Source organism: Anser anser, assembly GCF_964211835.1.
Source record: "Anser anser genome assembly, chromosome: 16".
In the NCBI taxonomy this organism is placed as follows: domain Eukaryota; kingdom Metazoa; phylum Chordata; class Aves; order Anseriformes; family Anatidae; genus Anser; species Anser anser.
Genome location: NC_139737.1, coordinates 15,533,146 through 15,550,336, shown reverse-complemented (window position 1 = coordinate 15,550,336; position 17,191 = coordinate 15,533,146). Strand labels below are relative to the sequence as shown.

The following is a 17,191-nucleotide window of genomic DNA, read 5'->3' as shown; positions in this document are numbered from 1 at the left end:
GGCCACCGGAGGCCAGCGAGGGGGGCCGGGCTGGGAGCAAGCTTTGCTCCGAGCGGTGGGCGAGGGGCTCCTCTAGGGCTTTCCACACAAAATAGTCCGGGTTGAGTGAAAGAAAGAGCCTGCAGCTGAACGCGACCTGGGCTTCGACAGCAAAGCAGGGGCTACCAAGAGAGCCGGGCTGGGTAAAAGCTGTCCCTGGTTGTGCGGCCTGCAGCGGGAGCTGGGCCACGTAACGGGGCAGCTGGGCTGGGAGAACTTCTCATTGGGGTTTTCACATTCACATCTGATGCTCAGATGGAAAATGAGGGCGAGGGCTAAGGCTGACAGAAAAAGACAGCCCAGGGTTTCTCTTGGAAAAGTACTAAAAACGGGCTACTACAGGTTTTAAGCTGCCAAGAGAACTTGGCTGGGAATAATCTCTTGTACGGCAGGTCTTGTCAAAAGGTTCAGCTGTAAAATTGGGGCTAGGGTAACTGAGAGGGGAAGGGAAAGCCTAAAGAAGCCGTTGGACTGGGGCTGGAAACGGGCTGCCGCAGCCAAGCGGGAGCCGCAAAGAGAAAGGGGCTTGGCAAGACCCCTGGCCTGGGAACCAGCACAGCGGCCCCACCAGCACCCCCAGGAAGGGGCCAGGGCTGAGAAAGATGAAGTCAGGAGCTGCAGGCAGAGCGGGGCTGGAAAGGGAACGGCCTCAGGACACCCACCCGAGGGGGGCCGCGAACCTCGGGTTTATGAACCGGCCGCGGGGGCACGCCTGGGGCAGCGAACGTTAGGGGCAGGGCTGCAGGACGAGGGCCACCGTTCACGTGGTGCTGGCAGCGGGCTGCCAAAGCAAACCGGGGGCTTCCAAGACTCCTGGGACGAAATTTTTCACCTGCACAGTGCCTGGGGGTCCTTGTATAAGACTCAGCAGAAACGGAGGGCTGCACTGGAGGCGAAGACTTCTGGATTGAAGGCAGCACAAGCCAGTCCCAGTAACAGGCTCCTGCCCTCCCTCGGTCGGGTGCAAAGGGAACAGAGCACAGAGACAAACAGCATTTTTAAAAATCAATTGTTTGTTTTCAGAGACTGAAGCTTTGCTGATGCTGGCTGAATTTTTACAAGGACAGGTGAAAGATCAAATTTTGCCTTTTTCTTCCTCAAAAGCAACATTCTTGTGGAAACCCTACCAAAAAAGCCAGCCTGAGGCACAGCAACGATTTGCACGGTAAAACAGCGAGAGCTAGACAAGGATTATTCCGACTGTGCTGAGCGGCTCCATCACGGAAAGCACCAGAACCACCTTAGATTGAATTATATTAAAACCCTTCTTGTGGGAACAAGCCGTAATTAGACTGGCCCGCAAGCCTGACGATCTTCACAGCCAACGAGCTCAGAACACAGCGCGTGTCGGCGAGCAGAAGAGGACCGTGCCCGCGGGTTACGTACTCCAGGAGCGGGCACGGGGTGAGTCTCGGGCGATGCCCTGCTCGCTTTTCAGGAGACCCTGCGGGGGGGGGGAGCTCTCACAGCTCGAGCTCCAGCTAACTTCACAGGGGGAAGGCTGGGCTGACGCGAATTCGCTGCCGATCAGGACACCCGCTGCCCGTCACAGGCATCCTCTGTGCGATGTAACGCGCGCGCCGGCGAGGCTCAGCCCAGCGGACCGGTTCGCAGGGCCCCGCGGGACAAGCGCTCTGCTGGCACCAGCGTCCCCGTGAGAGCCCCGCGCCCCAGGTGCTGTAGCCAGGAACAGAGGCGTCCGCACCCGGCTGTCACAGAGCCACCAGGGCGCTCCGGAAAGAAAGTTTTATGCCTCGCCTTTATCCAGAGAGCAACTTTCAGTTCCTGCAGGGAAATCGCATCTGGGACGTGGCCGAGGAAGGTGGGAGTCAGCGGCTCCTGGCGCAAGCACGCGGCCACAGCAATGCACAGGGCACGGCCCCAGCCCCACAGGACAAGTGACAGCACCCCCTGTCCCCTCCCCGTCCCCCCCCGCCCCACGCTGCTGCCCTCACAGGCTCCTCGCCAGCAGCCAGGAGGGCTGCAAACTCAGCCAAAGCAGAGGCCTTGGCGTCTGCAGAAGCTGATGGGGTTTGCCCAAGGAAGCTCCTTACGCAGCACGGCAGTGAGGACAGGAATTGTTTTGCTTTATTAGACACACGTCCCTGCAGCACAGTGCCATTTTCAGCTGCCTGTGAGAGGCAGGTGGCTTCCTTCTTTAACGGGGAGAGAGAACAGATTTTTATCTGCAGAAAGAAGCTGCAGCCAGGAAACAACATGTGCAGTTAAAACAAAAATCAACCCAACCGTCAGGCCCCTCGAGACTCCCGATCCTTTTCAGACAGGCAAGCAAAATGGGCACGGGGCTTCTCCAGGGGAAGCACAAAGCCCGGCAGGAGGTGGGATTCAAGGGGCAAGCGCTGCTGCCAAGGCACCTCCGGAAGGACCCACCACTGCTTGTGAGCATGCCTGCCCGTGTGCCAGAAATGCCGGTGCTCACACACTCACAAAACCTCCTCCTTCCACCTTCTAAACAGGAATTCAAGCCTGAAACACATCTCGGGCTCCCACGATCTGAGGCGACACCAAGCAAAACCAGGCTGAGCCCTCAGCCGCCCGCAAGGCTCTCGCGTGCCACGGCGCCCCACCGCTGGCTCTGCCCGCCAGAGCGCAAACGCGCCACGCACTCGCTGCCACAGCCACGCCGCTCTCAGGAGCCGCATCTCCACAAAAACCCAGCCAAGAGACCGCATTTGCCTCTCAGCAGGTCCCTAGGAGAGTCCAGAAGCGAGGGCCCTGACCAGCCGAGCCCCGTGGCCTGGCCGCAGCCCCTCCGGCAGCTGCCGTCGGTCCCCGCCACGATGCCCGGCGATGCTGCCGGCTGCCAGCACCACCCCAGCACCACCCCGCATCACCCTGCGGACCCACGCGCGCTGCGACCGTGGCTCAACAACAGCCATTACGCCAGGTTCAGCCGCTGTCCTTATGAGTGCCTTCACCTTTTTGGGGTGGCAGGGACATCCCTACTCCCTTACAGGAGCTGCAGGAGCGGCTCCTGGGGAAAAGCAGAGATGCTGTGCCAGCACTGCCAGCCCGAGAGCTGCTCCACATCCTTACAGCCCGCTGTCACCGCAGCCGCCGCCCTCAGCTCAAACGGAGCAGCAGCACCTCGTGCCCAACACCATGCCTTATGGCCTCAGGGAAGGGGGAAAGGAGGCCGCAGCCACCCCTTAGCCTGCAGAGAAGACATCAAGCCATGACGTGTTTGTATCAGGGTTAGGCGTCACGTGAAACCTTTCAGGCTTTTGCAAAGCTGAAGCACTAATCCTGGTGCACCGGCAGGGACGCCCCAAAGTCCTTGTCCTTGCAGATGGTCAGAGGCAGAGGCACAGCACCAGGACCCCATCTCACAGCGTGCCCTGGCCCACGGCGCGGACAGCCGCCACACCGGCACACCCACCAGGAGCTGGATCAGAGCGCTGGGCGTAAGGGACCAGCCTCAGCAAGCAGCCACAGATCGCTCCCAGAGGAGCGGGAGCGCCTGCATCTGCCTGAAGACAGCTGGGGACAGCGAGGCTTGGCCGCTGCTTGCCAAGAGAAGTTTGCTGCATCGCCCTGCTACTCGCTCTCTGATCACCGGGAGCGTGACAGAGTGGCGAACGGACAGGTCAGGACCGTAGCCCAAGTCACTTTGTGGTTGACAAGCCAGAGAGCGAGTCCGAGGAGAGCCAAGCACGGCCCAGTCACCACACAGCTGCCCCCCTACCTGGCGCATCCACTCTGCAGGCGAGCGGCAGGAGAAGACCCGGGGGTTCACCCGGGACAGAGCAGGAGCAGAGCTCCGGGCCCACACTGTCCTTCATCCGCTTGGCTTGGCCGGCCCCCTTCTCCGAGTCACCGAACGGCAGACAGACAGACATCCGCAGTCCCCTGGTGCCGGTCGGTTCCTGCTGCCTTATCAGCCCCTGTTCCCAGGCAGGGCTGCAAGGCACGTCTCTGCCGGCAGAGCTCCTGGAGCCTAAAGCCTGAGCGTCCGCGGTGCAATCCGGAGGGACTCGGGCTGCCACGTCCCGGTGGGCTGCCTGGAGCAGGGCCTCTGCAAAGACATGGCCCTGCCACCGCCCGCACCAAGGGCTCCTGCTCACCTAGAGCCCGGCTCCTGCTCACCTAGAGCCCGCCGCCGTAGCTCGGGGCGCTGAGCGCTGACGAGGTAACTGCCTGCAAAGCACTGAAGAGGCAGAGCAAGGGGAGGAGGAAGGAGAAAGGCAGCGTGCGAGTGCCACCTCTCCCCAGCTCCTCCCATCCAGCCATCAAGCAAGCTCAGCTCAGCGAGGCCGGGCAGCCCAGCAAAGGCCTCCGGCGGGCAGCGCGGCCGCCCACGTGCGGCACACTCAGCTGCCCCAGCGTCCCCGGGATGCTCCCTGGAGGTGCCCGGCCCCACGGGAAGCCGCACGCCCGCAGCCCCGCAGCAGGCTGCCTCCCCGCCGCCTGCTGCAGCAGGGGTTGTTCGTGTCTGCGGCAGCGCCGGCCGAAATGCCGGCCGTGCCGAGCGGGGAAGCAGCCTCCGGCCACACGGCCTCTGCTCGGCGAGCGCGCGGGGCCCCGCAGGCAGGCGCAGGGGCGCGAGCCCCTGGAACAATCCTGCCGGGGCCCTGAGCCGCATTCCCGGCCCTCCGCAGTGCCTCCCCCACATCCTGCCTCCAGCCCTCCGCCGGGGGGGGGAGAGAACGCGAATCTTGGGTTGTAATTCTTCCAAGTTAAAAATAACCCGGCGGTTCAGCGGGAGAGAATCAGCAGCAGTGAGGCAGGGGGCTGGGGAGCCCGGGAGCTTGCTGCGGGGCAGCCACGGCACACATCTTCCCTTTCGCAAGCACAGGATACGGAGAGGCAGCTTCCCAGCTCTGCGCACGCAGCTCCAGAAACCAAAAGCCCTTCGGCACACCGGCTGCAGTCGCTTTGCCGAGCGGCCGACCGCTCCTCGGGTCGAAGCTGCCCTCAGGCCCCCCTCAGCACCCCCCGGCCCCGGCAGGAGGGGAGCACAGGCCCCGCTTCACCGGCCAGGCACGCGTGGCAGCACCAAGGAAGCAATGGGCAAAGGAGCAGGCAGCCAGACGCCGGGCGGGGGCACGCCTCATGGGGGTGCGTGTGCTCAGGAAATAAACGCGCTCTCTGTGGGGTCAGGGGAGCCGAGAGCAGCAAGAGCTGCCTATGAGGATACCCACTGCACGTGCCAACCCTGCCAGCACCTTCGGGGACACACGACTCCTCCACCCTGTGGAACAACGGGCTAGCAGACTTCGGCAGGCAGGCAAGATGTAGCCACGACCTCCTTGCTCCACGGGAGGAAGAAGAGGACAGGCAGCAGCAGCGCTGTGCAGCGTGCCCCCTCCCACAAGCTCGCTCAGCACCACCGCTGCTCCTGCCAAGCCCCCCCGGCAGGCTCTCGGCCCTGAAGCACAAGCCTTGTCGCAGAGTCCGGGGTCACTCGGGACTGAGGATGCCGTGCTGGCACCCAACGAGCAAGGAAGCGCCCACGGGCTGGATACGGCCCCCGGCAACGCAGCCTCCGTCAGCTGCGCTACGTGACTCTCACGACAAGCTCACGTGGCAAAAACAGCAAGGGCTCCTTTCAGGCGAGTTTTCAAACGCAGCTCCTAACCCGAGACCGAAACCGCGATGACCTTCAGCGGTTATTTCAAAGCTGCACGGTGCCCCGGGGCTGACAACGGAGGCTTTGCTCAGGCTCGGCGAGCACGGCAGCAGCCAGGGACCAGCAGCGCGAGGGGCGCGAAGGCCGCAGGGGCCGCGCCGCTCCCGGGCGGTGCCGGGGGCCCGGCGGTGGCAGAGCGGGGCCGCGCCTGGTGCCAGCGGGGTTCCCTTCCCGCACCAGCGGCAGCCGTGGGGGAGCTACCAGGCGCGGGACACGTTTCCCGAGCCTACGCCTGCTGCCTTCTGACCAGCTGCCCGAGCAGCTCCCAAGCCCCGGGCGTGGAATTTTAATCCTCAGCAAGGCAAAACCAGAGGCAAAGCAAAAAGCAAAGCTCCGCAGCTCCGCGCCCGTACGGGCGAGGGACAGAAGGGAGGCAGGAGCAGCCTGCAGAGGCGGCGCGGGCTGGGGCGCAGCGTGGGGCACCCCCACCAGCCCCACACACACCACACCAGGCGCCGAGCTTCCCCCACTGCCCTGCCGAGGCCCACGGCACCGGGGTGGTACTCTGCAGGCCTCTGCTCCCGACCGAACACAGGCACGCTCCTGCATGGCAGGCAAGCCATCGCCCAGGCCAAACCTACCCTGAAGTACCCCGGCTGCCGATGCGCAGCTAGCTCTTCCTCTGCCACCAGCACCGAGATTTCCTTCCAGTTATTCACAGGCCCAGGCTCGTTCATCGGCGTGCTAACAGGGGAGGACACGAATTACGGGTCTGGGGGACAGACCGTGCCAGTGGCCACCGAGCCTAGCCACTTCTTCCACCACGCTCTCAGCTTTTAGTTTCCTGCTTTAGATGCCGAGGCTGACAAGGCCGTGGCAGGCTGCAGCAACTCCAAAGCCGCCTGCTGGGCACCCCCTTGCTCCTGCAGCGACGGCGCACCCAGCCTGCCCTGCCCCTCGGCACCAAGGACGCACGAAGGCTGCCAAGGAGCCGGCGCGAAGCCGAAGGTCAAAGGACACAAGTGATGATGCAGATGCAGTTGAATTTTAGGTGAAACAGGTGAAGAAGTAGCTCTGAGGACGCACTCCTGGTGCTGGAAGCACGCCCTCTTCCCTGAAGCGTCTGGCTGTTAACCCCGGATGGAGATGGGATCCTGGGCTCAGCTCCTGCGGGCTTCCTGCAGCGGTGGTCAGGAGGAGCCGGGCGGCCCAGCAGCACCCAAAAAGCCTCCTCTGAATTACTGGGCCTGTGGGAGCACCGGGGTCCCAGCTGGCACCTTCAGAGGCTCCTCACAGCAGGGCAAAGCCCCCAGCTGCTCTCTAGCTATCAGAAGGGATGTGCAGGCTTCAGCAGAAACAAGTGCCTGCGCCCTCCACAGGTTTTCCTGCTATTTTTTTCTTTTTCACTCACAAGCACTCTTTGGACTTCCGTTAAATGCCGGAGCCAATCCCCAAGGTCAGCAGGCCTGTAAAGATGCCACCAGGCACATAATTTAGCCCACAGCACCTTTATTAGCGCTGAAGGTGTACAAAAGCCAGCTCAACTGGTAGACCTTGATAGCTGGCCAATTCAAAGAACCTTCTGCATGGCTGCTGCTCGAGAGCTGCCCACCTACGAGCACTGAACACAAGCTATCCCGAGGCAGACAGCCAAAAAATGAGAGGGCATTTCGGAAAGCAGAGGTCCTCCTCTCTTGCTGTTGTTGATACCCTGCACTGCAAACTCAAGCTGCCCGAAAGCAGCTCTGCCGCGCCGCAGACAGCCCCCCAAAGGCACTCAGAGCCCTTTGTGCCTCTATTTTCCAACTGCAGAACGGGGATAAAACCAGCCTGCGCGGCAGGGCTGCTGACAGGACGAGCAAGCACTTGCAACGCACCTCCAGGTTTGCCTGTAGGTATATATGAGGAGCGCATCTGATGCCCCCGGGCAGGCGTCCAGCTGGGATGGCAGAGCAGCACGAGCTCCAGCTCCAAACGGGGACAGAAACCCCGCTAGGGCACCCAGGCCTTCTGGAGACTGTTCTGCCCGGTGTTCCTCCCGGTTTTCTCCGGCTGAAGCTCCCTGCCCAAGACCTCCAAGGCAGCCAGCAGCAGGCGTGCCCCCAGCCCCACGTGCTGCTGTCGGCAGCCAGCTCTAAGTTATCCCCCATCGCCTGCTCGCGCTAGGCACGGCAGGTAAGAGGCCGACCTCAGCCGTGTCCTCCTGCCGCCGCCCCCTGCTTCGCCTAGCTCACAGCGCGTGGGAGCGTGCCCCAAAACCCACATTCAAGACAGGAGCTGAATGCAACGTGGCCAAGATATCAGCCGCTGGGCCACGAGCTCAGCCAGCGTTTCACGTGTTTTCAGGGCTCACGAGCAGGACGGACAGCACTGTGCTGCCAGCCTCGTCTGGGTACGGGGCGGGGGAGCTCCGCATGAAGCAAGCTCAGGGTCTCCCCCGGTCTGTTCTGCCCACCGCCGCCACATCTCACTGCAATTCTTGAGCTCAAACACCGCAGGATGACCCCCTTCCCACACGGCCTCCCTCTGCACCCTGCCTTGGAAGGGCCCCACACGCGCTGAAAGCACGCTAGCCGTACCTCAGCCCTCCGTAGGGCCGGGCAGTATTGCCGCCCTGGTCCTACGGGACCCGAAAGACAGGTGACAAAGCTCAGCGCCGGGCCGCACTCCCTCGGGCCAGGTGGAGGTTGGAGGAGGAGCAGAAGGGCCCACCAGGAGCACACGGACGTTTTGCTCCCCCGGCGCAGGATACCTCCAGCCCCACCGCAGCAGCTCCCAAAGGTCCCTTGCCTGATGCTGCCAAGTCAGAGAAGAGCTCCTGCACGCACGGAGGCTGCAGCTGCCCCGCCGGCACCGCACGCCCAGGCGACCCCAGCCCAGGCCGGAGCAGAAAGGCTGGCTGGCCAGACCCCCTGCCGGCCAACGCCTGCCCCAGGCTGATCCTCAGCACCCAGGAAGGTGACAGCCCCACCAGACGAGGCCCAAGTGTTTGCAGCGTGCTGCGGTGAGGTCCCAGGGCCCACAGCATCTGGTCTGCCTATACATCCCCAGAGAAACTAGTAAACATCGACCCAAAATAGCAACAGACAAATCTGCTGTTCTCCAGGCCTGAGAGCTTGCATACGGCAGCATCAGGCCTGCTTCTCAAGTGCCTGAAGAACAAGGAGAGAAAGCAAAACGTTAACAACCTCTCCTGATGCAGCACCAAGCAAAAGCACCCTTCACAAGCCGCACGCCACCCCTGGCCCACGTGCTGCAGGTTGCTGCCGCTGCCCTTACACGCGCCTCCACCCCAGCTGCTCTGCCCCGCTCCGCAAGGGCTGTCTGTAACTCAGCCAGCGCTCACCTCCGAGGGGTTCCAGCCTGTGATAAATTATAACCCTCTGGGATACACGTTCTTCACAATCTCAGCTTAATCTACTTTGAAGAACGGTCTCTAGAGTTCAGACACCATCTGTAAGTCGACATCCCTCTCAATCATCTCCATGCTTCCCTGCACTCATGTCCTTTACGCCATCCCAAGAAACACTCCGAGGGAGAGAGAAGTGCCAAAAGGAAATTCGTCGGTCCCTCACGTCCCTGCCGCTCACTCTGGCACACGCCTGCGAGCATCCCCCAGGGGAGCGGCGAGGCCGTCACCCTCAGCGGGCTGGGGCCCCGCGCGTGCGCAGGGACGGAGCGCAGCCCTCCCGGCAGGGCACCGCGATGGCCAAGTGCCCGCTCCTAGGCGGAGCCGGACCTCGGAGCACACCGAGAGCCTTCAGCACACACAGGGCTGCTGCAGGGCTCTCGTGGAACCGGGCTGCTCCCACGCAGAGCGCAACCTCGGCACGTGTCCACCGCGGGCAGGAGGCTCCCGGCCAGCCAGTACCACCTCTGTGGGCTCGGCTAGCCAGGTGGCGCCCACGTGCCACCGCCTGCACCGAGCCACCAGCGCAGCCCTGCTAGCCTGGCAGGCCTCCAGGCGCCCGTCTCCTCTGACGAGTAGCGACACGAAGGCCAGGCAGGAGACAGGCTCGGGACACAACGGCTGAGCACGGGCCCCATGTCCCAGCAACGTGGTTTTCCCATCTCCTCTCCCTCTGCACCTAGATGAGCAACTCATTTTCTGACCCCTTCCCAAAGCGGACATCTCAGCAAGACCACCACGTCGCCCTGTAGTTCTCGGCCACACGATTCTCTGGAAGAACGAGGACACAACAAGGTCCAGACAGCCACTTCTGCTCTGCCAGACCCCTTTCCTTTGCAGGAAGGGCCGTAGGCAGAGCTGGACCCAGCAAATGGTTTCGGAGCGACCATCCAGAACCCCTCAGCCCAAACACCGCCCTTTGCTCAGCAGGGCCTGTCCAGAAGCTGAGGGGCAGCATCGGAAGGTAAGCAGCGTGCTGTGCCCTGCCAGGAACGGACACGCACGGCCTGCAACCCTGCGCAGAGCCACATGGAGATGCGGGGCTCCTGGAGAGGCCGCTCTGGGTGAACTCACAACTGGAACAAAGAGCCTGAGCCCAGAGCAGCCCACTCCTGCCTTCAGGTACTGGATTCAGGAGTCCGTTCCTCCCTCTGGAAACGCAATGGGAGGCTGGCCCAGCTCCCGCAATGTTATTCTCAGGCAGCAATTCTCCCTCCCCAGAGCAGGGAGGCGGAGCAGCCACAGGGACCAGCCCACAAATCTGTAACCACTTCTCTGAAGAAAGCAGGGTAACCGCAAACCTCAGCACCTTCGCGGTAAGCGCAGGCTTCGCTTCAGCCAGCCTCCCGCAGCACGGGCACGCCGAGAACAAACAGCACAGCCTGCTGTCTACGGCGGCAGAGAGAAACCTGCCTCGATGCGCGCACACAAGTGCATGCCGGGAAGAGCTCGGATGCCCCGGTGCGGGGCACCCTATGGGGACCAAGGAAGATCTCTGAGAAACAGGACTTTGCTTGCCCTAAGGCAGGGAGCCGAGGAGCATACAAATAAGAGGCAGACGCTGCGCTGCTCTCCTGCCTGGGCTGCGCAAGCACAGGGCGCAGCCGGGATGCACCGTGCACACGGACAGAAGTCACTGCGAGAGAGCGGCGCTCTCTTCTGCAATCCCCAATTAATAAACACGGAACACTTAAGCTCCATTTTCTTTTAACTCATTTTCATTTGAGGTACAACCCAAGGGGATGAAACATTCAGAGTTACAGGCACTCTGTGTGCAAGACCTGGAAAAGTCACGGCAGTAGCTAACACAAAAATAGCAGCTTCCACAGCACGGCTACAGCAAAGCACTGATGCTTGTTCCTGTAGCTAGAACTAACTTCAATTCTGCCTCAGTGCATGCATATAACAAGGCATTAATGTTTCCTAAGAAGCGGTACTTCCCCTACCTATAAGTCAAGAAAGTGAAAATCCCCCTTGGGGATCACCCTTGCGACTTGACATCCCCCCTGCTCCTGCGCGTAGCACGCTGGCACGTTGCTCGTGCTGCAGGTCACCTTCAGAGACAGACACTGAGCACACGCTACAGTGCAAAATGAAGAACAGAAAGCACATAAAAGCACGGGAAAAACTTCTCCACCTTCACGACTTCTGGCAGAAGGTTTAACAACTGAAACGTTTTTGGAAGGAAACCGAGCGATGCCCACGTAACGAACACGTATTACCAGCACAACGCTGAGGGACCAAAATTCTCAGCAGTGGCCGCTGCCACGCAGCACCACGTAGCTAGCCAGAGACCTTCAACTCCTGCCTGTTCCTTCAAACAAAAGCAAACGTGAGAAACCTCCCGGGGGGGGTCCTCACACCCTGGGAGAGCTTTTGCAATCCTCAGGACTGTAACAGCCGCGGCTCCTATCAGTCCCAGCACCACCGTCAGCAGGCCAGCGCAGGACACCAGGCAGCGCGCCCCCCCCCAGCCTCTCGCGCAGGCTTTTGCCCCAGGGTCCCTCACGGCATGCTCCTGTGTTCCCATCCAGCAAGAGCTCCCCTCCTGTGCAAGAGCTCCCGGGCTGCAATTTAAACACGAAGGGAAAGAACCTCGCTCCTCTGCCTCCCGCCTGTCCCCCCCGGCAGCAGCACGCAGCTGGCAGGGACGCGCAGGCCCCCCGATGCAGCGCGCTGGGCCGCCCTCACCTCCTTTCGCTCTAGCGCAAAACAGGGCTCCCCAGACCCCACGCTTTCATGGAAGTGTTAAGGCAACACAAGTATTCTGCAAATTCTTGCACTGACAAGCTTAACTTCCACCTGCTTTCAGCGCAGTCACCCCAAAAGGAAGCAATGAGCTGCTGGCATTTCAGTGCCGACTCCCCATGACGACTTTGAGCCAGGAACCAAAGAGGCAGACAAGCATCAAAAAGTGTCACCAGAGGAGATCTAAACTTCATCTCATCAGCTAAAATACAACTGAAACAAAGCAAAAGCCAAACAGATAAAACTCCTTATACTGGTGCAACAACAGGACTGCACAAAGCTGGGGCGAAGGCAGGACTACAGAAAGGAGGGATCCCAGGAGACGCTGCGTGATGAGCCACGCTGAACCCCTCAGGGAAGATGTCCGTAACACCATCAGACTGCTGTTGAGCAGCATCTCGTGTGGGGAAAACAGGGCTGGAAAACGTGATGTGCACTCCCTAGCCAAGGCAACATCGTCACGTTAACACCACGCTTCTTGATCCAGACCCAGCGCACCTCTGTGAGCACACCTGCACTGCCCGCGTCAAAAACAGACTGGAACTAGGGAATCTGCTCCCTCACTTCTCACTTTCTTTTCTGGACCGGAGGAGCACTTCGCTCCTGGTGGAGCTGGATTTGCGCTTGCTGCAGGCTGGAAATCCCCTAGAGGCAGCAGCACGGAAACAGCGTACAGCCCCTTAACCTCGAGGCAGCACCTCCTTCCTCCGCAAGGGGAAAATCCTTACGCTAAGGACGGGCCAACTGCTCCTCCGACCTCCTCGGTGCCGACCGCGGATCCCCAGCTCCCTGCGGAGCGCAGGGCCCAGAGACAGCAGCAGCCCCACTCCCGGGCACTGATCTCTTCTGCTCCCGCCTGGCTCCATGTGGGCAGCGCCCGCGGCCCGGCTCCAGGCACGGTGCGGGGAGCTGCCTCCCACCTTGGAGCCCCGCCACAGCACCCCAGGTATTTCCTTCTTCTCTGGTTGACTGGACACAACCAGTGTAACACCGCTAAAAATTAATAGCCACATATTGGCAGATCGCTAGGCTGCATACCAGATTTTCCCATATAAGGGAAAGTTGAAGGCATTGTCCTATCACACGGAAAACATATTGCACCAGCCTAAGATAATAGAAAGCAAAATCGGAATCTCCTCGTGTCACAAGCTGACATCCACAGACCACGTTTGGCCCATTTCGCTGCCAGTTCGGTCAGCTTTGCACAGCTCCGATATTCCAGCCGCTGGGGCTCGTGCCTGCGGAGCAGCAGGAGGCTGCCTGGGAGCGGCACGCAGCTGTGCAGGGCCCCGCGCCCCGCGAGGAGTTTGGTCCCACCACCACGCGGGCAGCACCAGGCCCAGTGCCACCGCTCCCAGGTGGGAGCGCAGCTCCGGCTTCTTGTTCCTTCAGGGTGCTGAGAACCTGTCGCACAAAGCCTGGGCGCTGCCACCAGCACCGTGAGCGCAGCCAGCCTCGCCACCCAGCTACACGTCGGTCGGGCACCCTGACCGTCTTCTCTCTCCTGACGCTTTGTTTGCCTCCCAGCAGCTCTGCCTCTGGCTCCACGGAGCAGGATGAAGCCATCAACGTTGTCCCAAGCAGGAAACGGGAGATGAGAGGAGAAACTTTCACTGCCTCTTACACGAGCTATAAAAAACGGGCCCCCTCGACTCCCCTGAAGCCCAGTGAGACATCCAGCCACCGCGTTTGCCAGCGTTTCTTTAAAATCATTTCAGAGAAGTCTCCCTGTGTGTGCCTGTTTCCCAGTCCCAACACACCAAGTCCACATTCCTGCACTAAGGGCTCGCTCACAGCGCAAAGCTGACCAAACCTCTCCCTCCTTTGCAAGGGCAGGCCCCTCCTGCACACTGATGTGCAAGATACTAGCTCTTATCTTTGTGAGCCTGAGACAGGCCAGGACACCACAGCTTCATGCAAAAAACAAAGGCCTGCTGTGGTGGCCAAGCTCTCAACCTTGCCACCTCTCTAAAACAAGCTCTCTTGCTTCTGCAAACCCTTCTTGAAATAACACAAACCATTAAAGTGAAACACTTTATATTATCTACCTGTAAAACTTTATTGTCTTTAGAGAAGCTCTTAAGGAGAAAATATGAAAGATCTCTGAAGGAAGATTAAATCTTAAAAATTACTGTAAGATTACACATCCAGAGGGGGGGAAAAAAAGGTAAAGCTTTGCTTCCTGTTACAGAAATATGGTAAAAAGCAGTCAGGAATATAAGACGTTCTTCTGAGAGCTCACTAAGCCATTGCAAATCGACAGCCCTCACACCTACTGCCAGCACCGACCATCGGGGCTACCGCTGCCATATCCAAGGCCGGCCGCTCGACGACCAGCAGCTCAGACCGAGCAGAGCCGTCCGCCCCTAACGCCTACACGCGGAACAACGCATGGGGACGTAAACTTAAGCCAGCAAAAAGGCGCACGCTGCGAAGCCAGACAGCGCACCGAAAGGTATTACGGGACTCTTACCAGCGCCTCCCGCGGGACACACGCATCCCTGGCACGCTGCGAGCACTGAGCAGCAGCGCGAGAGCTGCCTTAGGCCCCCAGATTCGCGCAGGTTAATTTTTAACGCGCCCGCAGCAGCAGCCTGCAGCGAGGGGCTGCAATCACCATCTCGGCAACGGAGAGACCGACGCCTCTGTTTGAAGAAAGAAGACAACCCGCAGAAACCAACAGCCACGGGCACAGGATGGCCTTCAAACTTTCCCGAAGCGAAAATGCACCAAGACCAGTTTTTCTCCAAAGCCTCTTGTTGACTTTGGCTTTTATTTGAAGAACAGCGATACAGAGCTTCAGCTGTGCCACGCAGGGCACTCGCAGACGTTTTGACGGGATGCAACCCTACCAGCCAGCACGCGTTGCAGCTCGAAGAGCTCGAGGGTCAGCATTCAGGAGCAGGCTTCGGCCCGCTGCCCGCCTTCGCAGCGGAGGACGCTCAGAGGTACTCTCAATGCTCCTGAAGGACCCGCAAGTTTCCACAGCCGTACTGATTCAGGGATGACAGGGAGAGCTAGCTTTCCAAAAGCAGACAGACAGCAACGCTAATCCTTAAAGTGGAAGAGGAATCAATTTTCCACTTAAAAATTGGGAAAGGAACCCTGAACGAAACCAACCCAGTCGGAGGCCAGAAGCCTCAAGAGAAACAACCGATTTACTCCGGGAAGAATTAACTCCCAGAGCGAAAATATGCTGCTATTGCTTCATACTTCAACAGCTGGACCAAAACAACAATTTCTCTGCAAAGCAGCACAGTCGAGCTCCCACATGAATGAAGTAAACAAAGGGCAAGGAGAGGCAAGAAGGCACCTATCCCCGCGCCTTCGCCCCACCAGCGCCCAGAAGCAACATCAACACTTTGCTGTGGGGAAAGATTAACGGAGCTCAGCATCCCCCCTCCTCCAGCAACACCTTAACCCAGCTGACCCCACAACAGTTAAAAAGATACAGGCAGCGGCTGCCAAATACCTGCAAGCGAACAGGTCAGGAATAAACACCTCCCTCTAACAAGGACACCCGCACCTGCCTGCGCACAGGGAGCCCTCTGCCAGGACCCGTGCTGGAGGGGTGCGGGGGGCTCCTGCGCAGCTCCACAAGACAAACTCTGTACCAGCACCGCCAACGGCCCCCGGCCCTCCGCCCCCTCCCTGCCTTCTCTGTGCCCGGAGGCGTTTGCTGCAATTCTCATGTGGGAGGGGGTTAAAAAAAAAAACACCTGAAAAGGCTGGGTTTCTGGCCAAAATCACCTGAACTAAGCGAAGACGTAAACTAAGCGCTTTTCAGAGCAAAACTGCTTGAGGGCTCTGCCACATCGGAGGCCTGCAGCTGGACCAGCTCGCGGCACAGCCCCTTCGGCCTCCTCGGTGCCCAGCTCGGCTGGGAGTTCTGCGGAGCTGTCAGGAGGGCAAATCGCTAGGGAGAGGAAATGTTAGCTGCTCCAGGACGGGCGCGAGCGCCGGGCAGCGATGCCGGCAGATGATTTCTCCTCATCCCTTCCACCTCCTGTTTGTGCGCGCTTCTCTCTGACTGCTCGCCGCGTTCACCCCGCAAGCCTTTCCGACCAGCACCGGAACCCGTTCCGGTCGCCGGCAATGGGTCACCGGGAAGAACGCGGCCAATTCGGCGGCGAATCCTGCGAGCGGCAGGGCCGCGGGGCTGCGCTGGCGCCGAGCGGACCGCAGCGCGACCGAGGTGCGACCGCCGGCACCGCGGGGCCTCCCCGCCGCCACACGGCCGCGACGGCACCGCGCGCCCCGCCGGGCCGGGCCGGGCCGGGCCCTGCCGTCCCCGCTCCCCGCCGCGGGGCCGGCGGGCGCCGGGGAGCCGCTGCCCCGCACCTCCGGGCACCGGAGCGCCGCCCCCCACCCCCGCCACGCCGGGGAGCTGCGCCCCGGGCCGGCCGCCTCCCGCCGCTCCGGCCCCGCGGCCGTGCGGGGGCCTCGCATCCCGCCCCCCCCGGCCGGGAGGAGCCTCGCACCGCTCCGCACCGCTCCGCACCGCGCCGGGGGAGCCCCACCTCCGCCCCCGGCCCCCCGCGCTCCCCGGGCCCCGAGCTCCGGCCCCGCACCGCAGCGGCGGCCGCCGGTCCCCGTCCCCGTCCCCCGTCCCCCGTCCCCGGGCCGCCCCTCCGCGCCCGGCCCCGCGCCCCAAGGACGGCGCCGCGGCAGGGCCGGGGTCGCCGCCAGCCGCCGCCGCCGCCGCCGCCCGGCCCCGCTCCCCGCTCCCGGCCCGCGGCCCCGCTCCGCCGCCGCCGCCGCGCCCGTTGCTAGCGCCGCCCCGCCGCCGCCGCCGCCCCCCGCCCCGCCGCCGCCCCCGGCCGCGCCGGGCGGGCGAACCCAAAAGTTCGGGGCAGAACTCACCTAAAATGGCTCCCCGGCAGCCCCGCCGCAAACAGCCATTATTTGGTGAAGTTTAGCCCAGCACCCCGCAAGGACACCCGAACCTCGCCCGGGCCCGCCCCCGCCGCTCGCCCATTGGCCGCCCGCCGCCGCTCGCCGGCGCCCATTGGCGGCCCGGCCCGTCAGCCGCGCGGCGCCCGCGCCAAGCTTGGCTGCAGCGCGCCCGCGGCCCGCTCCATTGTGCTGCTGTTTGCACCGATGAGAGCGCGGCGCCGATTGGCCGCGCCGCCGCCCCCGCGCGCCGCCCCCCGCGCCCGGGCCCTCGCCGCCGGGGCCGCCCGCGGCCTGCGGGGCCCGGATGTGGGCGCCGCGAGGGGCCGGGGTCCGAGGCCGGGCTGGGGGCTGGGGGCTGCGGCCGCCCCCGCCGCGCCCCTCGCGGCCCCCGGGCGGGCCGGGCCGAGCCGAGCCCCGCCGCCCCCTTCCCCTCGCGGGGTGCCCGGTGTCGGGCAGCGCGGATGGGGCCGGCCGGGGCGGGGGGGATGGCAGCGGCCAGCCGGGGACGC

General features: G+C 62.2%; 1 protein-coding gene across 3 annotated transcripts in view; it reads right to left on the bottom strand.

Annotated features, from left to right (window-relative positions):
* Positions 1-16,799, bottom strand: part of CHD6 (chromodomain helicase DNA binding protein 6) — an 89,914-nt gene extending 73,115 nt beyond the window's left edge. For 2 of the 3 annotated variants that reach the window (XM_083801293.1, XM_083801305.1), the window contains exon 1: positions 16,650-16,783. The gene's annotated coding sequence lies outside the window, so the exon portion shown is untranslated. Of the gene's footprint in view, positions 1-16,649 lie in introns of all 3 variants that reach the window. The other variant, XM_083801291.1, reaches the window with a different exon arrangement.
* Positions 16,800-17,191: the final 392 nt, after the last annotated feature.